A 25,961-nucleotide genomic window follows, 5' to 3' on the forward strand; every position below is an offset into this window, starting at 1 on the left:
CACTCCCCCCCCACACGAGCAGCCCCTGCGCCTCTCTGCCGAAGGAGTGAGGAGGGCGCTTGCCGCTATTGACACCCGTAAGGCGGCGGGCCCTGACAACATCCCGGGTCGAGCGCTGAAGGACTGCGCTGGGGAGCTGTCGGGTGTCTTCACGGACATCTTTAACGTTTCCCTGCATCAGGCCATCGTCCCCTCGTGTTTCAAGGCTGCCACCATCGTTCCTGTGCCGAAGAAACCTGCACCGTCCTGCTTCAATGACTACCGCCCCGTGGCACTGACGCCCATCATCATGAAGTGCTTTGAGCGGCTTGTCATGGAGCATATCAAATCCGTTCTCCCCCCACCATTGACCCTTTCCAGTTTGCGTACCGTGCCAAACGGTCCTCTGAGGATGCCATCTGCTCTGCCCTCCACTCGGCCCTCACCCACCTGGAGAGAAAGGACTTTTTTGTGAGGTTGCTGTTTGTGGACTTCAGCTCTGCCTTCAACATTATTGTGCCGCAGCGACTCATCTGCAAACTCGACGAGCTGGGCCTCAGTACCTCCCTCTGCAACTGGCTACTGGACTTCCTCTGTCAGAGGCCTCAGGTGGTGCGTGTTGGCGACAAAATCTCCGCCAGCATCACGCTGAGCAAGGGGGCCCCCAAGGGCTGCGTGCTCAGTCCATTGCTCTTCACCCTGCTGACGCATGACTGCACTGCGACCTACAGCGACAACCGCATGGTGAAGTTTGCTGACGACACGACTCTGGTGGGTCTCATCACGAAGGGCGACGAGACTCGGTACAGGTCGGAAGTTGACCTTCTGACCACGTGGTGCAGGGACAACAACCTCCTGCTGAACGTAAACAAGACCAAGGGAATCGTTGTTGACTTCCGGAAGGGTCACACAAAACACCTGCCGCTGATCATCGACGGTGCTGTGGTGGAGAGGGTGAGCTGCACCAAGTTCCTGGGGGTGCACATCAGTGAGGACCTCTCCTGGTCCGCAAACACCTCGTCACTGGCAAAGAAAGCTCAGCGCCGCCTGTACTTCCTGCGGAAGCTCAGGCGTGCATGTGCTCCTCAGGCAGTCCTGTCTACATTCTACCGTGGCACCAATGAGAGCGTCCTCACCAGTTGCATCGCTGTCTGGGGTGGTAACTGCACTGAACAGAACTTGAAGGCCCTGCAGCGCATAGTGAATACGGCTGGTAAGATTATTGGTGCTTCGCTTCCCTCCCTCAAGGACATTTACACCTCCCATCTCGCCCGCAAGGCAACCTCGATTGCGAGAGATGTGAGTCACCCGACTCACTCTTTGTTTGACCTTCTGCCCTCTGGGAAGAGGTACAGGAACCTGCGCTCCCGCACCACCAGACTCGCCACCAGCTTCTTTCTCCAGGCTGTTAGGACCCTGAACTCGCTACCCCCTTCTGCGTAGTGTGCGGCACTGTTGCGCTATTTTCTGGAATGTCTGCTGTACGCTCACTTGCTCCTTTTTGCTCCTCTTATTTATTTATTTGTTGTGTTATTTATTCATTATTTATTCAGCACGCTATTGTTTACTTGTTTACTTGATTGTCTGTTGTGGGCCATGTCTTGTCACTGTGGGATAGGGGGGAACGAAATTTCGGTTTCTTTGTGTGTCTTTGGCATGTGGAGAAATTGACAATAAAGCTGACTTTGACTTTGAATGTGGTAAAAAGAGGAGGAAAGGCGGTGCGGAGAGGGACAAAAAAAGAAAAGTGCTGGAGGAGGACGCGGCCAAATGCAGAAAAGTTATGGATTTATTCAGCGCCCCCCCCCCCCCCCCCCCCCCACACACACACACACACAGTGCATTAAAAAACTGTGTGTGCCCACGCGTGTATGCATGCCAGTTTGCATGTGTTGTGTGTATATGTGCCGCTGCCATGTAAGGCTATCCCTCTGCTGATTTATTGTTAGATTTAGTTCTAGTTGATTTTGTAAGTTGAAGAGTCTTTCTTACTTGCACATTCCTCTAAACTTTGTAACTGGCCCTGGCTAAATTAATATTAAAATATATGTCTATCTTTCCTATGCAAAAGTGGAAATATTGCCAGTTTTGGTGCTTCAGAAAGTAGGCCCATTACTAGCTCAGAGCAGCTGACAGGTATGACTATGCATGAAACATTTGGGGGGGAGCGTATATTTAACCATATCATTCTTTTGATATTGATTAAATGTATTCTTGTCAATAATATAATTATTATGTCAATCAGGAGTGTGCGCTTCCGGTTTGATTTCCGGTTTACACTTTGAGTTCACGTAGGAGAAAGTCGTTGAAAAACGTGTTTACTTATCTCCTTTTCTTGGACTTTTATTTCCTCCCAAATGAGAAGTTCATTTGAAGTTGCTGCACGGATTTCTCAGAGCCGAGCTGATGTGAAAGTAACCGAAGCTGACGGATCGTAGCGCGACGCCAGATCCGCGGCCGCCACTGGGAATCCTCCCGGCGCAATTGGACTCGCGGTCGCATTAGTGTCCCACTCCAACGTCGCCGGATTCGCTGCCGTTGCCGGACCTCGAGCCAACAACGCTGGACCCGCGGTCGGTGCTGCACTTCGTCCCAGCAACGCTGGACCTGTGACTGTCGGTGACTGCGTGCCAGTAACGCCGGACCTGCGGTCTACACCGGACCTCCAGGAGGCTAACACCATCAGCCCCAGGAGGAGAGCTACCATCTGGCCCAGTGTGCTAGCACAACCAGCCCCTGGAAGAGAGCTAACATCAGGCTCAGTAAGCTAGTACCACCAACCCCAAGAGGACAACCACCACCAGGCTCAGCAGACTACCATCACCAGGCTCAGGAGGATAGCCACCACTAGCTCCAGTGAGTTGGCACCACCAGCCGCCCTGGGAGGTCATCTGACACCGGGTTGAGTGGGATAGCATCTCCAGCCCCAGGAAGAAAGCTACCATCAGGTATAGGTTGATAGTCAGGATGGCCAAGAAATTGCTCCAGAAGGACATGGAGGAACTGAAGCTATCAATGGAAGTGATGTCTTCAACTCTTGAAACCATAATGAAGCAACAGGCCATTATTACAGAGCTGATGGGAGAGGTGAAGCAGCTCAAACAATTAAATACTGAACAAAATAAGAAAATAGTCACCCTGGAAAATAGATTAGACAACTTGGAGCAGTATTCCAGAATGAGCGATGTCATCATCACAGGTTTAAAGATTAAACCACGAAGCTACCAGCAGGCTGTGAAAGGCCTTGCTATCCTGAACATGAGGAGACAACCGAGGAGCAGGTAAAATCTTTCCTCCACAGCAAAGACATCGTCATTGACACTATCAATATTGAGGCATGCCACACTCTGCCAACGAGGAGTCTAGATAGCAAGATACCACCTATAATTGTCCGTTTTACAAATAGGAAAAGTAAGATAAATAAATCTACTCAAACAAGGTAGGAAATTAAAAGGCACGAACGTATACATGAATGAACACCTCACCAAGAAAAATGGTGAAATAGCTAAAAAAGCAAGAGCTCTTAAGAAAAACGGTAAAATACAGTCCACTTGGACTGCAGGTTGTAAGGTATTCATCAAACCTGTTGGAGCAGCAGAGAGTTCTCATGGTTTCTGCATTAGTGCCATAGAGCAACTTAAGCGGTATGAAGGAGATCAGTAACCTGTACATCATTACTTAGAACCTCAAGTTGTGATACTTTTATATCATGGAAGGTAAAAAACCTGGTGAACTTATCAACCTATCATGAACAGTACTGACAAATGCCTTTCCTTTCCAACTGGTCTGTTTAACAAACAAGCACTAATAGCTGAAAATGAAGAACTTGATTCGAAAACCATTGATTACACTGATCATAAGGGATTTGATATAGAGAACAATATTGATCCTGTGAATAACTTCTTTATCAACTACAATCAAACGAACTGTAAATACTATACTGTAGAGCAATTTAGCGAGAATGTAGCAACAAATAGGGCAATGTCAATTATACGTTTTAATAGTAGGAGCTTGAAAGCAAACATCTCTAAGATCAAACAATGTTTAAAAGATATGAATAATCCGTTTCCTGTTATTGCAATATCTGAAACCTGGTTAAAGGAAGATCAGGCTGAAAAGATTGACATAGAGGGGTATGAGAGTTATACATTAAATAGGATGGGAAAAAGATGCGGAGGGGTTGCTCTATTCATAGACAAAAACTGTAAGTGTAAGATAGTAAGAAATATGTCTCAAGCAATAGATAATCTCATGGAATGTATTACTGTTGAAATAGAAATGGAATCATCAAAAAACATTCTGGTAAGCTGTGTATACAGATGTCCAGGTTCAAGTATTGAGGCATTTAGTGAACTATTATCAAGAATGTATGCAAGAAAAATCAATACGAAAATGGCCTATGTCTGTGGTGATTATAATATAGGTCTACTGAACCCACTTCAGCTGACTCCAATAACAGAATTCATTAACTTAATGTACAGTATGAGTCTTTACCCTGCAATAACTCGTCCGACTAGAATCACATCTCACAGTGCCACTATAATTGATAATATATTTACAAATGTGATTGAAAAGAAAGTAAAAACTGGACTGATAATAAATGATTCAAGTGACCACCTGCCAGTGTTTGCGGTGATCCAGAACTGTACAAGGAAAAAAAAGGAAAATGTGTAGAATGAACTCTGGTAATTCAATTAACTCATTCAAAAATGATCTTCTAAAACAAGACTGGAAAAAGGTATATGTGGGTGATGTAAATGAAGCCTACAACACATTCATGGCCATTATATCTGAACTTTATGATAAAAACTGTCCTCTTGTAAGGAAAGCGGTCAAACACAACTCAGTGGAAAAACCATGGCTGACAAAGGGAATCTTAAACGCCTGCAAGAAAAAAAAAACTGTTATACAAAGATTTCCTAAAGATAAGAACAAAAGAAGCTGAATTGAAATATAAGACCTATAAAAACAAATTGATCAAAATAATGAGAAACAGTAAAAGGAACTACTATAGCAAGAAACTGGAGGAAAACAAGAGTAACACAATAACAACATGGAAAGTGTTAAATGAAATTATTAAAAACAGAACTGGAAAGCCAGGATATCCTTCTTACTTTGTAAACAGTAACAATATAACTATAAATGAACTTGCAATGATTGCAGATGAGTTTAATGATTACTATGTTGGTATTGGGCCTACTTTGGCGGAAGAAGTACCAAAAAAAGGGAGTACAAGTGACCTAATTAAGGATGTACCCATAGCCAAAAGTATGGTTCTAAGGGGAACGGATGAGACGGACATAATAGAAATTGTTAGAGGATTTAAAGGTAAAAAGTCAACTGATTGTAATGGAATAGATATGTCACTGGTTAAAAATATTATTGAAAGTGTGGTGAAACCCCTAACACATATTTGCAACCAATCACTGACAAATGGTGTTTTTCCGAGTGAAATGAAAACAGCTAAAATTATTCCGATATATAAAGCTGGGGACAAACACATATTCTCAAATTACAGGCCAATATCTTTACTCCCACAATTCTCCAAAATACTAGAAAAAATATTTTATAAAAGGCTTGATGATTTCATCACAAAACAAAATATTCTGTGTGACCAACAGTATGGATTTCGGAAAAATAGAACCACCACAATGGCTTTGGTAGATTTCGTAGCTGAAATAACAACAGCTATTGAAAATAAACGATATGCTGTAGGTGTCTTCTTAGATCTTAAGAAAGCTTTTGATACTGTAAATTATAAAATACTGTTAACAAAACTTGAGAGATATGGCATACAAGGTATGCCACTCACTTGGTTAAACAGTTATTTATCAAACAGGAATCAATATGTACAATTAATGGACTTCAAATCAAAGCTAAAGCAGGTAAAGTGTGGGGTTCCTCAGGGCTCAATATTAGGCCCCTTGTTATTTATTTTGTATGTTAATGATATGTGCAAGGTCTCCAGATTACTCAAGGCCGTAGTTTTTGCAGATGACACGAATCTGCTCTGTAGTGGGGACGACCTGGACCAACTACTGGATATTGTGGGTATTGAAATGGAAAAATTACAGAGTTGGTTTGACACAAATAAACTTACATTGAATTTAAGTAAAACAAGGTATATTATATTTGGAAACCGTCCGACAAACACAGACAAAATTCTTACAATAAATAATATAGAAATAGAAAGAGTGAATGAAGTAAAATTTCTTGGAGTGCTAATAGATAAAAAATTAAGTTGGAAACCACATATAATGTATATCAAATCAAAGATCTCAAAATCACTGGCAGTATTGTATAAAGTAAAAGATCTTATAAACCAAACATCATTATATTCGTTGTACTGCTCCTTCATACTCCCATACATTATGTACTGTGTGGAGGTGTGGGGCAACACATACAAAACAAACACAGATCCAATCTACATGCTACAAAAAAAAGCTATACGACTTGTAAATAATGTTGATTACAGAGAACCATCTAACCGTCTTTTTGTAAAACTGAAATACAATGATCTAGTCGATTTTAAAACCATCCAACTCATGTACAAAATAAAAAATAATCAATTACCAAACAGTATCCAGAGGTTGTTTGAGTGGAGGGAAAGTACCTCTTATTTAAGAGGAACACTTATGTTTAAAAGAGATTTGGTGAGAACAACTTTAAAGTTGCATTGTATAACAGCTAAAGGTGTGGAATTATGGAACGCCAGCAGTGACGAACTAAAGAATTGTAGTTCTTTACCTCAGTTTAAAAAACTGTATAAAGGCAAAATACTGATGGGATACCGTAGCATGCTGTGAGGTGTTTAAACTGCTTTTGTATTTATCTAAAGGAGGTGTATGTATGTATAAGTGTGTGTATGTATAATATCTATATGTATGTATGTATGTATGTATGTATGTATGTATGTATGTGTATGTATAATATCTATATGTATGTATGTATGTATATCTTTAACATATCTGAAAATGGACAAATCTTGACGGAATCAAGCAAACGTGGTTACAAGGGGTAGAGCTAGATAAGCCTAGGCTTCCTTCTACCGTAATTTCCGGACTATAAGTCGCGGTTTTTTTCATAGTTTGGATGGGGGGGCGACTTATACTCAAGAGCGACTTATATATGTTTTTTTTTCACAAATTTTTACTTGATCATTAAGACATCACTTACAAGTATAGTTGACCACTTCCCATGTTATTTTTAGTATAGTTGATCACTTCACATGCTTTTATTTCTTTATCTTGAACATATTCAAAACATAAAAAATAGAGAAAACATCAAATAAAGCAATTAACACTTTAAAGCACCATATCCAAGTCCACTGTCTGCTGTATGTACACTTGCTCCATTTTTGCTCCTCTTATATTTATTATTATTATTTATTATTATTTGTTTATTTATCATTTATTCAATACTCTTATTTATTCATTGTTAGTGCCTTCTTGGTTTTTTTTGTGTTGCTTGTATGCATATGTGTACTATCTCACCGAGGGATAGAGGAAATGTAATTTCAATCTCTTTGTGTGTCTTAGTATATAAAAAAAATATATCGACGATAAAGCAGACTTTGACTTTGATAAAACAACCAAAAAAAATTATATTTTCAGACGAAACTGGATGAGGGCGCTCTAAATTTTACCGTTGGCCGTGACTCATCAACTGGGTGGGCTTAAGAAAAATGGCACCAAAAAGAAACTCATATTTTGCAGGTTACAAACTTCAAGTTGTAAAATATGCAGCTGAAAACAGTAATCGAGCAGCAGAAAGAAAGTTTGGAGAACCGTGATGTACCAATGGATTACTATTTCAAGTGACGTCAGTAGCGCGGCGCGCCGGTTGTTTACATACAAACGTGCCCACACAAGGACGACCGGCATCATTAGCGGTGATCATTTCTAAGTGACACGGAGGACAAAGAGTTTGAAGGAATTAAGGATTTGGAGTGACATAGAAGGTTTGAAAAACTATTATGGCTTTTACGCACGCCCGGTCTCTACTGAGTCGGGGGCCGACGATCGGCCGAGTGGTTGTCCGCGAACGGTGCGCGGGGCTCGGACATGGCCATTACGCACGCCCGGTCTGTCTGGAAGTCCACGCCGCCACACGCTTGGAAGTTTGTTTTGTTTAATAAAGAGCCGTTTACCAAACCTACGTCTATCCTTGTACTTTGTTAATGCTACAATATAGTTATATAGTAGATCTGTGGAATAAAGACGAGGGTGACGTCAGGGCGCACGCGCGGCGATGTTGACAAAGGACGAGGAATTTGATCGATGGATTTAATGGAATTAAAGTGCACGGATGGTTTGATAATATTATTGGCTTGTATTATAGTTATTTAAAATATAGTTTATCTATCGTTATATGAGCCTGTGGAATATTTTGAAGCGCAAGCGCCCTCAGCCGTGCGCACCCATTGTTGACAAAGATCGATCGATGGATTTAATGAATTGGAGTGACACCGATGGTTTTATAAACATGTTATTCATGTAATAGTTGTCCTTAATCACTCTATATGTTACGTCAGGCCCGTTCTCAGCTCTTTGTTTGTGTTTGTCAAGTTAGCATACCTATCGTTTAGCCTGTTGTTGCTATTTAATGAATTGGAGTGACACCGATGGTTTTATAAACATGTTATTCATGTAATAGTTGTCCTTAATCACTCTATATGTTACGTCAGGCCCGTTCTCAGCTCTTTCTTTGAGTTTGTCACGTTAGCATACCTATCGTTTAGCCTGTTGTTGCTATTTAATGAATTGGAGTGACACTGATGGTTTTATAAACATGTTATTCATGTAATAGTTGTCCTTAATCACTCTATATGTTACGTCAGGCCCGTTCTCAGCTCTTTGTTTGTGTTTGTCACGTTAGCATACCTATCGTTTAGCCTGTTGTTGCTATCGTTTAGCCTGTTGTTGCTCGTTCATGACTGTTTTTGGTGTGGGATTTTGTCGAATAAATTGCCCCCAAAATGCGACTTATACTCCGGAGCGACTTATATATGTTTTTTTTCACTTTTTGGGGCATTTTATGGCTGGTGCGACTTATACTCCGGAGCGACTTATAGTCCGGAAAATACGGTACTCCCTTTTGAACAAATAAGATTTTTATGATAAAGTGAAAATTTATAACGCAATGTTTTTTTTCTTTTCTTTCTTCTCTATTGTACTATGGAGTTATTATTTTCAGTATTGTTTACTTTCTTTTCTTGTATTTCTTTAAATGTTCGAAATAAACAAACAAACAAAATTATGCTGGTTGTTCTGACACTCCCAGCAGATGCAGAGTATACTGGCAAGACAAGTCCAGGGAGCAGTGCAAGGGAATGGCCAATTCAGGACACACACAAACAGACAGTCAGACTCAGAGAGACCTTTTGATTATTTTGCTCGCCCTCATTCTAGATTTTGATTTGTTTTTCCCGGTACTACCCACAGCAAAACCCAAAGAATGATTGTGTGCATGTGTGTGCGCACAAATGCGTTTTGCTTGTGCCCATGCATTTAAGTGTGGGTGTGAACATGCACGTGTGGGCAAGGCCAGGGTGGCCTGGTTACATAACTGACTCCTGGCCTGAAAAAATCTGAGACCTGAAAAAAAATGTAGAAAGTACAGACATCTGACATCAAATGTTCGCGAGTCCGTGTAAAAAAATCTGTTGGAAAAAAATCATTTAATCATTTAGTTTAAGTATCTTGGGGTCTTGTTCACGAGTGAGGGGAGGATGGAGCGCGGGATCGGCAGGCGGATTGGTGCAGCATCGGCAGTAATGCGGACTCTGTACCGGTCCGTCGTGGTAAAGAGAGAGCTGAGCCAAAAGACAAAGCTCTCAATTTACCGGTCGATTTATGCTCCTACCCTCACCTATGGTCACGAGCTATGGGTCGTGACCGAAAGAACGAGATCCCGGATACAAGCGGCCGAAATGAATTTTCTCCGCAGGATGTCCGGGCTCTCCCTTAGAGATAGGGTGAGAAGCTCGGTCATCCGGGAGAGACTCGGAGTAGAATCGCTACTCCTCCACGTTGAGAGGAGCCAGATGAGGTGGCTCAGGCATCTCATCAGGATGCCTCCTGGACGCCTCCCTGGGGAGGTGTTCCGGGCATGTCCCACCGGTAGGAGACCCCGGGGACGACCCAGGACGCGCTGGAGAGACTATGTCTCTCAGTTGGCCTGGGAACGCCTTGGGATCCCCCGGGATGAGCTGGATGAAGTGGCTGGGGAGAGGGAAGTCTGGGAGTCCCTCCTGAAGCTGCTGCCCCCGCAACCCGACCACGGATAAGCGGAAGAAGATGGATGGATGGATGGATGGATGGATGGATGGATGGATGGATGGATGGATGGATGGATGGATGGATGGATGGATGGATGGATGGATGGATGGAAAAAAATCTGAAAATTCAATTGTGCAGTGAAATATAATTGACCATGAAACGCATTATTTTGTCCAAAAAATGGCACACTCTTTGAAATGTGATAACTCAGTCATTTTTTCATACTTTTTTACTTTCAGCCACTCAAAATGTTCAGCGGCATGAGACCTATCCATACATATGTATTGTTTATTTGTTTGTATTTCATACCCTCTACGGGCAATAAAAGCAATATTGTGCCATGAGCACAAATAACTATGATGCACTGCGTATTGCCCTATGCGTAGTGTGCGCAAAAATGTATTTGCTGAAATGCGGAGGGATGACACGCGCGTACGTGACTGTACATTCTTGTGCATGATTGCATACCAAGACACAACAGTATTCTCAAAAATAAGACCGTTCCGGGCCGATTCTGTGCATGCAAACTCACTCTACAATAACATACGTAATCACACGCAAAATCGTGAGTTGTATTCTGGCTCTACCTGCTGGATAATAGCTGTTAACACTCCCAGCACCAGTTTCATGACTTGAGTTTGTAATTCCTTGCCATAGAAGGGATTCGTTTGGTAATGGTGGGAAATACACTTATAATCATGAATTATGATTTTTAATGGGAGTCAATTTATGTCTGATCACTACCTAATAAAATTTGAAATTTTAGCTCTCTGTCAACGACAGGAACGCAATCAAAATTACAGCAGCCGTAATATTAACTTCGTAACCGTGACTGCGTTCTCTGAGTTACTGCCGCCGGCAACTGCCATATTTCCCGCATATATCGGCTCTATTGATAATCTTACAAATGATTTTGCATGGTAGAGTTTTAACCCGCACTTATTGATGGAGTGATGAACTGTATTTACTGACAGTGGCTTTCTGAAGTTTTCCTGAGCCCATTGGGTGGTATCCTTCACACACTCATGTCGGTTTTTAAGGCAGTGCGGTCATAGTCATTCAATCTTGGTTTCCGGCCGTGGCGCATACGTGCAGTGATTTCACCAGATTCTCGGAACCTGTTGATGGCATTATGGACCGTAGATGTTGAAATCTCTAAATTCCTTGCAATTTTGCTTTGAGAAATGTTGTTCTTAAACTGTTCAACTATTTTCTCACGCAAAGTGGTGAACCTTGCTTGTGAATGACTGAGCATATTTGGGGAGGCTCCTTTTATACCCAATCATGGTACCCACCTATTCCCAATTGGCCTGATCACATATGGGATGTTCCAAATAGGTGTTTGATGAGCTTTTCTCAGCTTTCTCAGTATTTTTTGTCACCTTTCCCAACTTCTACTGGACGTGTTGCAGCCATGAAAAATTAATTATTATTTGGCCAAAAAATAATTAAATTTATCAGTTTGAACATTAAATATGTTGTCTTTGTAGTGCATTCAATTGAATATGGGTTGAGAAGGATTTTCAAATCATTGTATTTTGTTTTTATTTACATTTTACACAATTTCCCAACTTCAACCGAATCCGGTTTGTACAAGGATGCGCTTATTTTAGCAAAAACGAATTATTTCTCGCAAATTATTAATCTCAATAAAACCAATCCTAAATACTTATTCGATACGGTGGCAAAGCTAACACTACACCAGCCGACCTCTGATAGCTCCTTCCACTCAACGGACGAGTTCATGAAATTTTTCGCTCAAAAGATTCAATCCATTAGAGAAGAGATCAAGATCAATCACTCAGTCAAGACTGCCAATTACGGGCGCTGACAATCATGCAATACCCCTCTCAAATTTTAAAAGCGTCTCCCTTGAAAGATTTACACAATTGGTTAGTGCGGCTAAATAAACAACGTGTTTACTCGACCCGCTTCCAGCCAAACTCGTTACAGAATTATTTAAGATTTTAGGAGCGTCCGTCTTAAACATATCGTAATTGCCGGACTATAAACCGCACCGGATTATAAACCGCACCAGCTAAAATTTAGGGATATTTCATTTTTTTCCTTACATAAGCCGCACCGGACTATAAGCCGCACGTGCACATGAGTTTTTTACAAAGAAAGACAGTACATAGAAAGCCTTTTTAACGTTTTAATAACATACTTGAACATGTCTTTCTTAACATTGCCTGTGATGCAGCAGTAGTACCGCAGCAACGCGGAAGTGTGCACGCGAGTTATTAGCGAAGAAAGACTGGACACAGAAAGTTTTTTTTAAAGCTTTAATAACATACCTTAACATTTCTTTCCAAACACTGCCTGTGACGCAGCAGTAATACCGCAGCAACACGGAAGTAACACAGCAGCAACACGGTAGCACAGCACGAACAGGGCTGGTTAAAAAAAACATACCAGTAAAAGTAAAAAAAGAGCCGTCTTATGCATCATATGCATTTCTTTTATCCCCCATAATGACGGTTTGTGTATAAAAGCTTCCTGTCTTTGTGTGAATGCGGGTGTGTGCGTGATGCGCGAGACGTCTTCTTCGGCGCATTATCTCTTCTTCGTCTGTCTCGCTCTTGCTTCCTGCTAGAGCGCCCCCTGGAGACCGGAGGCCGTAAAAATCCATAAGTACGCTCCAGAGTAGACACAAGATAATGTCAGCAACATCGACTGCCTTTGGCTTAAAAGTGGCATCATAAGCACTTCTTTTGTCCCCCATGATGATTGTTTGTTTATAAAGGCTTCCTTTCAGTAATGTCCGTCTTGATCGCGTTCTGCGTGATGCGCGAAATGTAAACACAAACTAGCGCGTCTTCTTCGGCGCATTATCTCTTCTTCGCCTGTCCCGCTCTTGCTTCCTGCTGGAGCGCCCCCTGGAGGCCGGAGGCCGTAAAAATCCATAAGTACGCCACGCCGCCGCTTAAGGTTCAAAGTAACCTTCTGAATAAAATGCATTAAAAGTTCACATTCATTACAACTTGTTTTTGGTGAGCAAAATGTCAGAAGAATTGAATTTAAATGCTGATTGATTGGGTTTTAATACAATGCAGATTACTTCACTGGTTTCTTTTATATCAAACAAGTTGTTTGATAACAACTTGTTTGATTTAAAAGAAACCAGTGAAGTGATTAAAAAAAAGGAAAAACAAGATGAACTTAGTACAATTACAATGCAGATTGTCCAAACAGCGCCACTGCTTTGTGTAATCTCTGAGTGATATGGCAGAGTAAGAGAAAGGGTTTAGAGCACAGGTGTCAAACTCAAGGCCCGGGGGCCAGATACGGCCCGCCACATCATTCTATGTGGCCCGCGAAGACAAATTGTGCATCAAATTCGTGTGTCATTACTAGAATTGCAAATTGTCTTCACTTTTAATAATAGCTTTTTTTAAAATATTTGACCAGTTTTTACTCGTCTGATTTGAAAACGAGTTATTTGTCAGTTTGTTTTGTAGCTTTTACTGTATATAATAGTGTTAAGAGTAAAAGTGATCAAGTCATCACAAAAATCTCGAAAAAAATCTTATATAAGCCGCACCTGACTATAAGCCGCAGGGTCCAAAATTTTGGAAAAAAGTCGCGGTTTATAGTCCGGAAATTACGGTAATTAATCTGTCTGTTTCTTCTGGTATAGTGCCAAAAGCCTTTAAAACAGCTATCATTAAACCGCCAATTCAGCGACCAAACCTGGACCCGGACTGTCTCAGTAATTATAGGCCGGTTTCAAATCTGCCATTCATAGCAAGAATTCTTGAAAAAGTAGTAGCGCAGCAGCTTATTGATTACATGGTCGCCAATAAACGATTTGAATCGTTTCAATCTGGTTTTAGTGCAAACCACTCCACTGAGACATAGCTATGGATTCAAACACCTCATTGATACTATTATTACTCGATCTCCTTCGACACTGTAGATTTCAATATTTTATTAAAGCGCCTTAAAACCTGCTTTGGTATTTCAGGGTCAGCACTTTGCTGGTTTAACTCCTATCTATCTGACAGGAACCACCGATTGGTCCATGGCAACACGACCTCTGAGCTCACTAACGTTACGTGTGGTGTCCCGCAGGGATCGGTACTCGGACCAATACTGTTTAGTATTTATTTGATTCCGCTTGGGGGCATAATATGTAAATACAACATTAGTTTTCGATGTTATGCAGATGACACCCAATTATACAGGACTGTCTCAGAAAATTAGAATATTGTGATAAAGTTTTTTATTTTCTGTAATGCAATTAAAAAAAATCAACAAATCATTTCGAGCCTTTTATTATTTTAATATTGCTGATTATGGCTTGCAGGTTAAGAAAACTCAAAAATCCAATCTTATAAAATTTGAATATTTCCTCAGACCAAGTAAAAAAAAAAAAGATTTATAACAGCAAAACAAAATCAAACATTTGAAAATGTCTATTAATGCACTCAGTACTTGGTTGGGAATCCTTTTGCATGAATTACTGCATCAATGCGGCGTGGCATGGAGGCAATCAGCCTGTGGCATTGCTGAGGTGTTATGGATGCCCAGGATGCTTCAATAGCGGCCTTTAGCTCATTTGCATTGTTGGGTCTGGTGTCTTTCAGCTTCATCTTCACAATACCCCACAAATTCTCTATGGGGTTCATGTCAGGGGAATCGGCAGGCCAATCGAGGACAGTAATGCCATGGTCAGTACATCATTTACTGGTGGTTTTGGCAGTGTGGGCAGGTGCCAGATCATGCTGGGAAATGAAATCATCATCTCCATAGAGCTTTTCAGCAGACGGAAGCATGTAGTGCTCTAAAATCTGCATTTACTCTGGACTTGATGAAACGCAGTGGACCAACACCAGAAGCTGACATGGCTCCCCAAACCATCGCTGACTGTGGGAATTTCACACTGGATTTCAAGTAACTTGGATTTTGCTCCTCTCCAGCCTTTCTCCAGACTCTGGCGCCTTGACTTCCAAATGAAATACAAAACTTGCTTTCGTCTGAAAAGAGGACTTTGGACCACTCTGCAACTGTTCAGTGTTTCTTTTCCATAGCCCAAGTCAGACGCTTCAGAAGTGGCTTCACCATAGGAATACGGCTATCGTAGCCCATTTCCCGGACACGTCTGTGAACAGTGGCTTTTGATACCTGGACTCCAGCTTCAGTCCACTGTCTTTGAAGCTCCCCCAAATTCTGGAAGCGACTCTTCTTCACAATGCTGTTAAGGCTGTGGTCATCTCTCTTGGTTGTGCAGCGTTTTCTGCCACATTTCCCCCTTCCAACAGACTTTTTGTGGATGTGCACTCTGTGAACAGCTTGCTCTTTGAGAAATTTATTTTTGTGTCTTACCCTCCTAATGGAGAGTGTCAATGATGGTCCTTTGGACAGCAGTCAGATCAGCGGTCTTCCCCATAGTTGTACTAAGTTCATCTTGTTCATCTAAGTTCGTCTTTATCAGCTGACGCGTCACAACCACATCAGTGACACTCTGATGAAGGCGGAAGAACCCGCCAAAACATGTCAGTTAATGCACCTAAAATAATTTGTTTGATATAAAAGAACCGGTGAAGTCTTCCCCATACTTGTGATTTAGTTTACTGAACCAAGCTGAGTGTTTTTCAAGACTCAGGAAACCCTTGCAGGTGTTTCGAGTTAATTAGACGATTCAAGTGATTAGTTGAATACCCTACTAGGATACTTTTTCATGATATTCTAATGTTTTGAGATAGGATAGTTGAGTTTTCTTAAACTGTATGCCATAATCAGCAATATTAAAATAGTAAAAGGCTTGCAATATTTCAGTTGATTTGAAATGAATCTAGAATGTATGACATTTTAGTTTTTTTAATTGCATTACAGAAAATAAAGAACTTTATCACAATATTCTAATTATCTGAGCCAGTCCTGTATATGCCATTATCGACGACAAATAATAATAATCTTGAGGCCTGCTTTGCAGAGATTAAACGATGGATGTCTGTTAATTTCCTACGTCTTAACCCTAGATAAAACTGAGATGTTGATCATTTGTCCTGCTTGTTATCATTCCTTATTTAAGGAAACCACTATATAAATGGATACATTTACTATCTCTCATGATACTGTAACTAATCTCGGAGTTATATTTGACCAAACGCTCTCCTTTCAAAAACACATTAAGAACATAACTAGAATTGCGTTTTTTCACCTCCCTAATATTGCTAAGATTCGTCCGTTTCTTTTGACTCGTGATGCGGAAACTATTATACATGCGTTTATTATGTTGCGCCTTGACTACTGTAACCCATTATTCTCTGGTCTTCCTAAATTCAGTATTGAAAGTTTACAGTTAGTACAAAATGCTGCGGTGAGACTGCTCACGCAGACGAGAACATTTGATCACATCACCCCAATATTATCCAATTTACATTGGCCCCCGGTCCATTTAAGATGTGACTTCAAGGTTCTTCTATTAACCTATAAATCACTGCATGGCTTAGCGCCTTCGTATCTCGTTGACCTAGTTGTTCCTTACGTTCCGTCCCGTAACCTCCGTTTTTCAAAACGCTAGCCTTTTAGTGACCCCAAGGGCCAAAAAGAAGTCTGCAGGGTCTAGAGTATTTTCTAGAGCTTGGAATGCCCTACCGATACATATCAGAACTGCTACCTCAGTAGAAACATTTAAGACACGATTAAAGACACATTTTTATGACATGGCATTGAATTAACCCAGTCCTTCTCAAATGGTGGGGCGCGCCCCCCTGGGGGGGTACGATGCATTACCAAAAAGGGGGGGGGGGGGCGCGTGTGACACCAGGTGTTGGAATAATTTAAGGGAAGCCTTGGCCTGCCAGACTTGGAGGCCTCGCCTTTACGAGTTTATCTTTCCTTTGATCTAGGTTCTTCCTTTTTAGTGATAGGGATGTCTTTTGATCCCTGTCAGCCATTTGTATCCTTCCTGTCCTTATGTTGTCTGTGTGTTTTTGTTCCCGTAAGAGGCCTTCACTAACAATGAGCAGGGCTTATTTGCATAGGTGAAATGTTCTTTATTTGATTCACAGGAACTTCACTCCTTTTAGTTAGCTGTAGGTTTGGTTCATAGATTGTAGTTGATCAGAACTGTTTTTCTTCGTTAAGGGTTATATACAGTTAGAAGTACCGTATTTTTCGGACTATAAGTCGCTCCTGAGTATAAGTCGCATTTTGGGGGGCAATTTATTCGACAAAATCCCACACCAAAAACAGTCATGAACGAGCAACAACAGGCTAAACGATAGCAACAACAGGCTAAACGATAGGTATGCTAACGTGACAAACACAAATAAAGAGCTGAGAACGGGCCTGACGTAACATATAGAGTGATTAAGGACAACTATTACATGAATAACATGTTTATAAAACCATTGGTGTCACTCCAATTCATTAAATCCATCGATCGTTCGATACGATAGCAACAGGCTAAACGATAGGTATGCTAACGTGACAAACACAAACGAGGAGCTGAGAACGGGCCTGACGTAACATATAGAGTGATTTAGGACAACTATTACATAAATAACATGTTTATAAAACCATCGGTGTCACTCCAATTCATTAAATCCATCGATGTTCGATACGATAGCAACAGGCTAAACGATAGGTATGCTAACGTGACAAACACAAACGAAGAGCTGAGAATGGGCCTGACGTAACATATAGAGTTATTAAAGAAAACGATTACATGAATAACACGTTTATAAAATCTTCGGTGTCACTCCAATTCATTAAATCCATCGATCGTTCTTTGTCAACAATGGGTGCGCGCGGCTGAGGGCGCTTGCACTTCAAAATATTCCACAGGCTCATATAACGATAGATAAACTATATTTCAAATAACTATAATATAGGCAATGATATTATCAAACCATCCGTGCGCTTTAAATCCATTAAATCCATCGATCAAATTCCTCGTCCTTTGTCAACATCGCCGCACGTGTGCCCTGACGTCAGCCTCGTCCTTATTCCACAGATCTAGTATATAACTATATTGTAGCGTTAACAAAGTACAAGGATAGACGTGGATTTGGTAAACGGCTCTTTATTAAACAAAACAAACTTCCAAGCGTGTGGCGGCGTGGACTTCCAGACACGAGAGCTCCATGGCATAGGACCGGGCGTGCGTAATGGCCATGTCCGAGCCCCATGCACCGTTCACGGACAGCCACTCGGCCGAGCGCCGGCCCCCGACTCAGTAGAGTAGGACCGGGCATGCGTAAAAGCCATAATAGTTTTTCAAACCTTCTATGTCACTCCAAATCCTTAATTCCTTCAAACTCTTTGTCCTCCGTGTCACTTAGAAATGATCACCGCTAATGATGCCGGTAGCCCTTACGTGGGTACGTTTGTCCTTTATGTAAACAAGCGCCGCGCCGTGCCACTGACGTCACTTGAAATAGTAATCCCTTGGTACATCACGGTTCTCCAAACTTTCTTTCTGCTGCTCGATTACTGTTTTCAGCTGCATATTTTACAACTTGAAGTTTGTAACCTGCAAAATATGAGTTTCTTTTTGGTGCCATTTTTCTTAAGCCCACCCAGTTGATGAGTCACGGCCAACGGTGAAATTTAGAGCGCCCTCATCCAGTTTCGTCTGAAAATATTTTTTTTTTCAGATGTAGTTTTTTGTTTTGTTTATTTGGTTGTTTTAGCAAAGTCAAAGCCTGCTTTATTGTCGATTTTTTTTCATATACCAAGACACAGAGATTGAAATTACGTTCCCACTATCCCTCGGTGAGATAGTACACAAATGCATACAAGCAACACAAAAAAAAACAAGAAGGCACAAACAATGAATAGATAAGAGTGTTGAATAAATGATAAATAAACAAATAATAAATAATAATAATAAATATAAGAGGAGCAAAAATGGAGCAAGTGTACATACAGCAGACAGTGGACTTGGATATGGTGCTTTAAAGTGTTAATTGCTTTATTTGATGTTTTCTCTATTTTTTATGTTTTGAATATGTTCAAGATAAAGATATAAAAGCAGGTGAAGTTATCAACTATACTAAAAATAACATGGAAAGTGGTCAACTATACTTGTAAGTGATGTCTTAATGATCAAGTAAAAATTTGTGGAAAAAAAACATATATAAGTCGCTCCTGAGTATAAGTCGCCCCACCACCCAAACTATGAAAAAAAAAACCGCGACTTATAGTCCAGAAATTACAGTAGTTGCATACAAGTTATCCCGTATTTACTCAATGTTTGTTTAAGGAACTGCATACCAGTTACCTCACGTTTGCTTAATGTGTGTTGAAGTGTTTAGGACAAGTTACTTATTATTATTGTGTGATAATTTACCAAGTAGATAAAGTTAGCAAAGGTTTAGTTGCATTTGTTCCGCAGCAGAGCGGCAATCAACGTGCTTCAAGGTATTTGATCACAGTCGAGGACGAGTCAGCCAACTGTGAGGGAAGACGGCTGGTTGAGGAAAGAGGACAGCCTCTGCGGGGGTCACGAGCCAACAATGAAGTGCTAATTCACACCACACTACATTCTTTAGCTAATCAGCGTTGCTACAGACACAATCTCCCCTCCCTTAGTGTAGCAACGCCTCTGTAACCAGGGCAACCATAACATTAAAAAGAGGGGCACGTGGAGTAAAGACTCAGAATTGATGGAGGTTGTAACTGGGATTGCTTTCTCTATCGTTCTTCTCGCGAGTAAACCTGTTCTGGTTGTCTTCTCCTCTTCATTCCAGCGTGTGATTTAATGTCTGATCGTATTTAGACCTGACACCAGGGAACATGCTTTTCTTTTGGCTATACTAGATTAAAGGGTAATTAGACATCCACTGCAGTAGGTGGGAGTGGCGGTATCACTGTAAGAGTGTGCACAAGGAGTATTCACTACGCACACACAGCACAAAGCAGGCGATAAAAAGTGCAGTGGGACACCATGGAAAAATACTTAACTGGGTTGAGAAGAACGGCGGAGAGAGACGGAAATAAGAGAATTGAGAGTCACACGAAAGCTAAGACAAGGAAATATGATGAAGCGTACGTAGCGCTCGGCTTCAGTGTGACTACGATGGGAGACGAGGAAAGACCGGTGTGCTTACTGTGCCTTACAATGTTGGCAGTGGACAGTATGAAGCCAAATATATTAAGGCGGCACTTAAAGTCATTGCACCCCAATCACGCTGATAAGATGCTTGAGGTTTTTCAGCAAAAACGGGCTGAATATTGCCAACAATTATCCCATGTTGTGAATGCTACTTCTGTCAATCAGCAAGCACTGTAAGCATCATATAAAGCAGCGCACCAAATTGCTCAGTGCAAAAAAAAAAAAACCACACCATTGCAGAAGAGCTGCTACTACCTGCAGGCGTGGATATGGTCTCCGTCATGCTGCCTCATTTTGATTGTAAAAAACAGCACAAATTGTTTTATTCATTTTTGTTTTGTAGGTTAAAATGTTTTGTATGTTGTGCTCCTGAGTTAATTTTGCTGATTACTTTGAATTGAATGTTATTTATTGCTGTTATTTAATTTAATATCATATATGTTTATTACTATTTTATTGTATTTTTTCAGCATAAAATGGCAGTTGGTCAAGAATGTTTATAATTTAAATAATTATAATTTATTTTTTGATTTCAGGCAAAGTGATGCACATTGAATCTGTTCTGTTACAGACTAAAAAACAATGTTATTAATAAAGTTATTTCTTGTAAGTTGATCATTCTTTTTTATTTATATTTTGTTTTCTTTCATGTTAATAACATGGGGGGGCGCTAAATGTTTTCTTCTCCCTGGGGGGGGCATCACAGAAAATGATTGAGAATTCAGCTGGGGGGGTTAGGTGACACCCAAACTGATAACGGCTGTCTGGATTTCTCATGGACCAATCGGGATGAGGGAACTGTGGTGGATTACCACCCTCAAAGACACTGCCAGACAATTGAATGCACCTCCTGCAGCTCTTCATTTTGAATTGGACATCCACTTTTTCTTTGGAATGTTTTATATCATGTGTTCTATGTGACCTCTCTGAATTCATTGCAGCCTGGTCATCCTGGAAGGGGGATCCTCCCATCTGTGGTCTCTTCTCAAGGTTTCTAGTTTCCCCCCCAGTAGGGTTTTCTGAGTTTTTCTTTGCCCTCCTGGGAGTTTAAGATCAGGGGATGTTTGAGAACAATTGTCAATTTTTGTACATGTGAAGCCCTTTGAAACTTGCTTGTGATTTAGGGCTACGTATATAAATTTTTATTATTTTTTTACTTTTTATTTTTTTTAACCTTTATTTACCTAGGCAAACAATTAAGAACAAGTTCTTATTTACAACTGCGGCCTGACCCAAAGAACAATGGCACTTTGAGGTTGCGGGGGATGGCGTGCTAAAAAATAAATAAATACATAAAACAAGGTTATATAAATACACAATCAAAAATTAAGAACAACAACCAGGAACAATAAACCTATACAATATAACAACATATTTAAACTAACAGCTGCAAGAGTTGGTTAAAACCTGTTGCAATTTTTGGTTAAAAACTGTAAATGATGTGATGACAGTGAATTTAAGGGTATTTTGCATAGTATTCCAAACATAAGCTGCAGAAAAATGGAAGGAGTTTCGACCAAAAACTGTACGTACTTTGGGTATGGTGAATTTAATAAGATTACTTGACCTGAGATTGAGGGAACAATGATGACGGTGCAGGAGGGAGGAGAGATAGGGAGGTGACATCCCAAGTATGGATTTGTATATGAGGTGAAACCAATGGTGAAGTCGTCGGATGTGGAGCGATGTCCAATCAATTCATTTATACAAATCACAGTGGTGAGTGGAGAAGTGCGCACCTGTGGCGAAACGGATAGCGGAGTGGTGAAGAGGGTCCAGCTTATTGAGAGTGGAGTGGGATGCCATCCTATAGATTAGGGGTCTCAAACTCCAATCCTCGGGGGCCGCATTCCTACATGTTTTCCAAGTTTCCCTCGTTAAACACACCTGATTCAAATGATCAGTTCATCCTCACGTTCTGCAGGAGCCTGATAATTGAATCAGGTGTGTTTAACGAGGGAAACTTGGAAAACATGTAGGAATGCGGCCCCCGAGGACTGGAGTTTGAGACCCCTGCTATAGATGGTGTCGCCATAATCAAAAATGGGCAGGATGGCCATTTTGACAAGAGAGTGTCGAGCTGCACGGGTGAAGGAGGCCTTATTGCGATAGACGAGATTTGACTTTTGACTGTAGGTGTTTTATGTGGGTAGTGAAGGAGAGGGACGAGTCCAACCATAAACCTAGATATTTGTAACAATTTACAAACTCGAGTTCAGTGCCATCTGCACAAAATATTTTAGGGGTATTGTTGGAAGCACGAGACTGGTTAAAAATGTATGCATTTGCTTTTCTTAGTGTTAAGAAGGAGATGGAGATTATGGAAGTATTGTTCAACGGAGGTGAAGCTAAGTTGTAATGAGGATGCTGCAGAATGGAGAGAGGGACCTTCAGAGTATAGAATAGTATCATCAGCATAAAAGTGGATCTTTGAACTGCCGACATACTTGACTACATCATTAATGTAAATGGAGAACAGCAATGGGCCTAGGATCGAGCCTTGAGGAACCCCTTTGGAGTTGGTGAGAGGGTCAGAAAGAATATTTTCTAATTTAATTTGATGGAGGCGATTATTTAGGTAGTTGGCAAACCAATCACATGCTTGTGATGACAGGCCAATAATAGAGAGCCTCTGCAGGAGGATGGAATGGATGGCGGAGTCAAAGGCTTTCGTCAGGTCAATGAAGGCAGCAACACAAATCTGCTTGGAATCCAGGGAAGTAATGATACCGTCTAGGACTTTCAAAGTACCTGTTGTGCATCCATAGCCAGGCCGGAACCCAGACTGCAGTTCGGACAGGATGTTATTAGAGGCCAAAAAAAGACTGAGCTGTTTGTGGAACAGTTTTTCTAAGACCTTAGCCAAGTAGGGCAGGATGGAAATAGGTCTATAACAGTTGGGGACAGAGCCAAAACCTCCTTTAAAGAGTGGAGTAATCAATGCGAATTTCCAGTCTGGAGGAAAGACAGACAACCCCAGGGACATATTAAAAAGCCGTGAGATGGGGGCAGCAATAATGGGAGCAACAATTTTTAAAAATCTTGGGTCCAACTTGTCATAACCTGCCGACTTATTAGTGTCCAGCTTAGAGAGTTCCTCAAAAACCTCTGAGGTCAGGATGGGTCTAAAGGAGAACCTCACTGGGCTAGAACACATAGATGAATGTAAAATGGCAGCGGTGGGGGGGTATGATTGGGAGATTAATAGCTGAATTAACAAAATGTTCACCAAAAGTCATAGCACTGGGAAATAGGGGAGGTGTCAATTTATTTTCCATGGATTTCACTGTTTTCCAAAATATTTGGGCATCAGAGGAACAGGATGCAAATTTATCCAGAAAATAGGTGATTTTGGTTTTTCTGATTGCCTGTGTGCATTTGTTTCTATATTGCCGAAAAGCAAGCCAATCACTTGGCGACTGGGAGGAACGGGCTTTCCACCATAAGGTGTTCTTTTGACGGATTAACACAGCCAGATCTCGGGAAAACCAGGGACTGCAGCGGTCTTTGATTCGCAGTTTAATGAGCGGAGCATGTTTATTGATGATCGGTCCAAAAGTCGATTTGAAGTAGAACCAGGCAGCATCTACAGTAGAAAAAGTGTTAATTTTTTTCCCAGCACACTGCAGCAATGTCCTGGAGAAAGACGTCTAGGTTAAATTTTTTCAGGGAGCCTTTATAGACCATCATGGGTGGGCGTTTAACCGAAGAACCAGAGCGTATGCAAGCAATAGCACAACGATCACTCAGATCTTGGCTAAAAACACCAGACTTATAATTAGAGGGAGCGTTTGTAAGGATAACATCTAGCAGTGTGGCAGAAGAAGGAGATTTCAGGTTATGTCTAGTAGGTTCAGATATAATTTGAAAGAGGTTTAGGGCATCAAATTGTTGCACAACCAGTTCCGGTGGGTTAGTTATATCCCAATTTAGATCACCTAAAAGAATGAACTCAGAGGAGATATGTGGGGCCAAGAGTTCACTGAGGGTAGTTAAAGATGAGACAGGGGCAGAAGGTAGTCTGTAGCAGACAGCAACAGAAAGGGAGAAGTTATTAGACAGTTTTATCTTTACCACTAATAATTCCAATTGCTTAGGGACAGACCTTGATAGGAAAATAGTTCATTGCAGATGGTCTTTTATATATAAAGCAACACCACCCCCTTTGGTGGCTCTGTCCTGACGGAAAACAGTGTAACCTGGTATAGAAATTACAGAATTGACAGTACTTTTTCTAAGCCATGATTCTGAAATAGCAAGAACATCAGGAGTAGCAGTATGAATCCATGATTTCAACCAATCAAATTTGGGTAACAAGCTGTGAATGTTAATATGTAAAAAACCCTTAGATGTGCGATCACAAAAATCAGCAAATGACAAAATAGAAACATTCTGATTAAGAATAGCTGGACCTGGGTTTGGATGTATATTGCCTGAGATAAGAGAATGATTAAATTGTGCCTGAGCACATAGATAAAAGTTTTTTTAGGAGTATTGCAGTTTTCTTTCAATGAGGTTTTAACATATAATAGAAAGGGAGAGTCAATAATTTGCTGCAATAGAAAAAAGGAATACAGTGGAGATTGTAGCCCAGACAGATTAGAAAGTCTTGTATTTCTAGAGATCCAGAAAGTGAGAACGTCTCTGGGCAATAGCCTGTAATCCATCGTGCCACCACCATAGTAGACTATGGCTGGCCTGTGCGAATGACTGCCAGTGGTCCTTACGGATTGATCCAGAACGTTCAGGTAGATAATAGTCAATATAGGCCAAAAGACCATAGGCAATCATCTGTAATAATACATGTTGAAAAGTGCACAAAGTACCGAGGCACTGAGAATGGTGTTCACCTTTTGGAGCAAGCGTCCCCCCGGCTTACCCAAGCAACCGGGGTCGCAACGCTGTCGTGGGTCCCGAAACGGCGGTCGCGAAGGGAAGCGATGAGAAAGGACGGGCCCGACTCGAGACTCGTTTTCCGTACTTTTGCCGACCCAAATCCAGTGCCAACTCACCGGTTTCGCTCCAGACGAACGACACGGCGGCGTCCCGACACGTCGCCGGCGCACGACACCTGATCGGGCGGCAAGTCGTCAGTGTCCCTCCTCGGCCGGTCTCCTATTGCCCTTGGCACCATCAGCTTCCTTCCGATGGCGCCGTTGGGTTTATTTGGCAGGAGGTGGCTCAAATATCCGCTGCTGTATGTGCAGCTGGAGATAGACGCCGAGTGGGTGCTCTCCACGCGTACAAAGATGGCGTCCTTCTGCGTAGTCGGTTTCAATTGAGTCCAATTGTACCACCGCAGTGAAAGGGAGTTCAGAAGACGGTGGCGTTCTCTTGCAGCCAGCCTGTCTCTGTGAGTGTCTGATAACCTTGGCTTGACTTGAATTTGCCAAAATTTGGCAAAATACGGAAGGAAGGGTAAAAAATATGAAGCCAATGCACTTTAAAAAATATCTAACTTAGAAATGACAGCATGAAGCCATTTTGACTATTGACATGTTCTGAACATCTGCGTGAAATTTCAGCTCCTCAGTTTTTTTTTTTTAATGTTTGGCCTTTGATGAAACACCTTATATGTGGAAAAAATGTCCAGAAAATGGACAGATACTGCACAAGGGTTAAGCAACCGAGTG

The 25,961-nt window shown here is 41.4% G+C and overlaps 1 protein-coding gene across 12 annotated transcripts in view; it reads right to left on the reverse strand.

The window, feature by feature from the left end:
* Positions 1–25,961, reverse strand: part of ripor3 (RIPOR family member 3) — a 57,395-nt gene that overhangs the window by 27,224 nt on the left and 4,210 nt on the right. The window lies entirely within an intron of this gene.

This window comes from Syngnathus scovelli, chromosome 11, assembly GCF_024217435.2.
Source record: "Syngnathus scovelli strain Florida chromosome 11, RoL_Ssco_1.2, whole genome shotgun sequence".
Classification (NCBI taxonomy): Eukaryota; Metazoa; Chordata; class Actinopteri; order Syngnathiformes; family Syngnathidae; genus Syngnathus; species Syngnathus scovelli.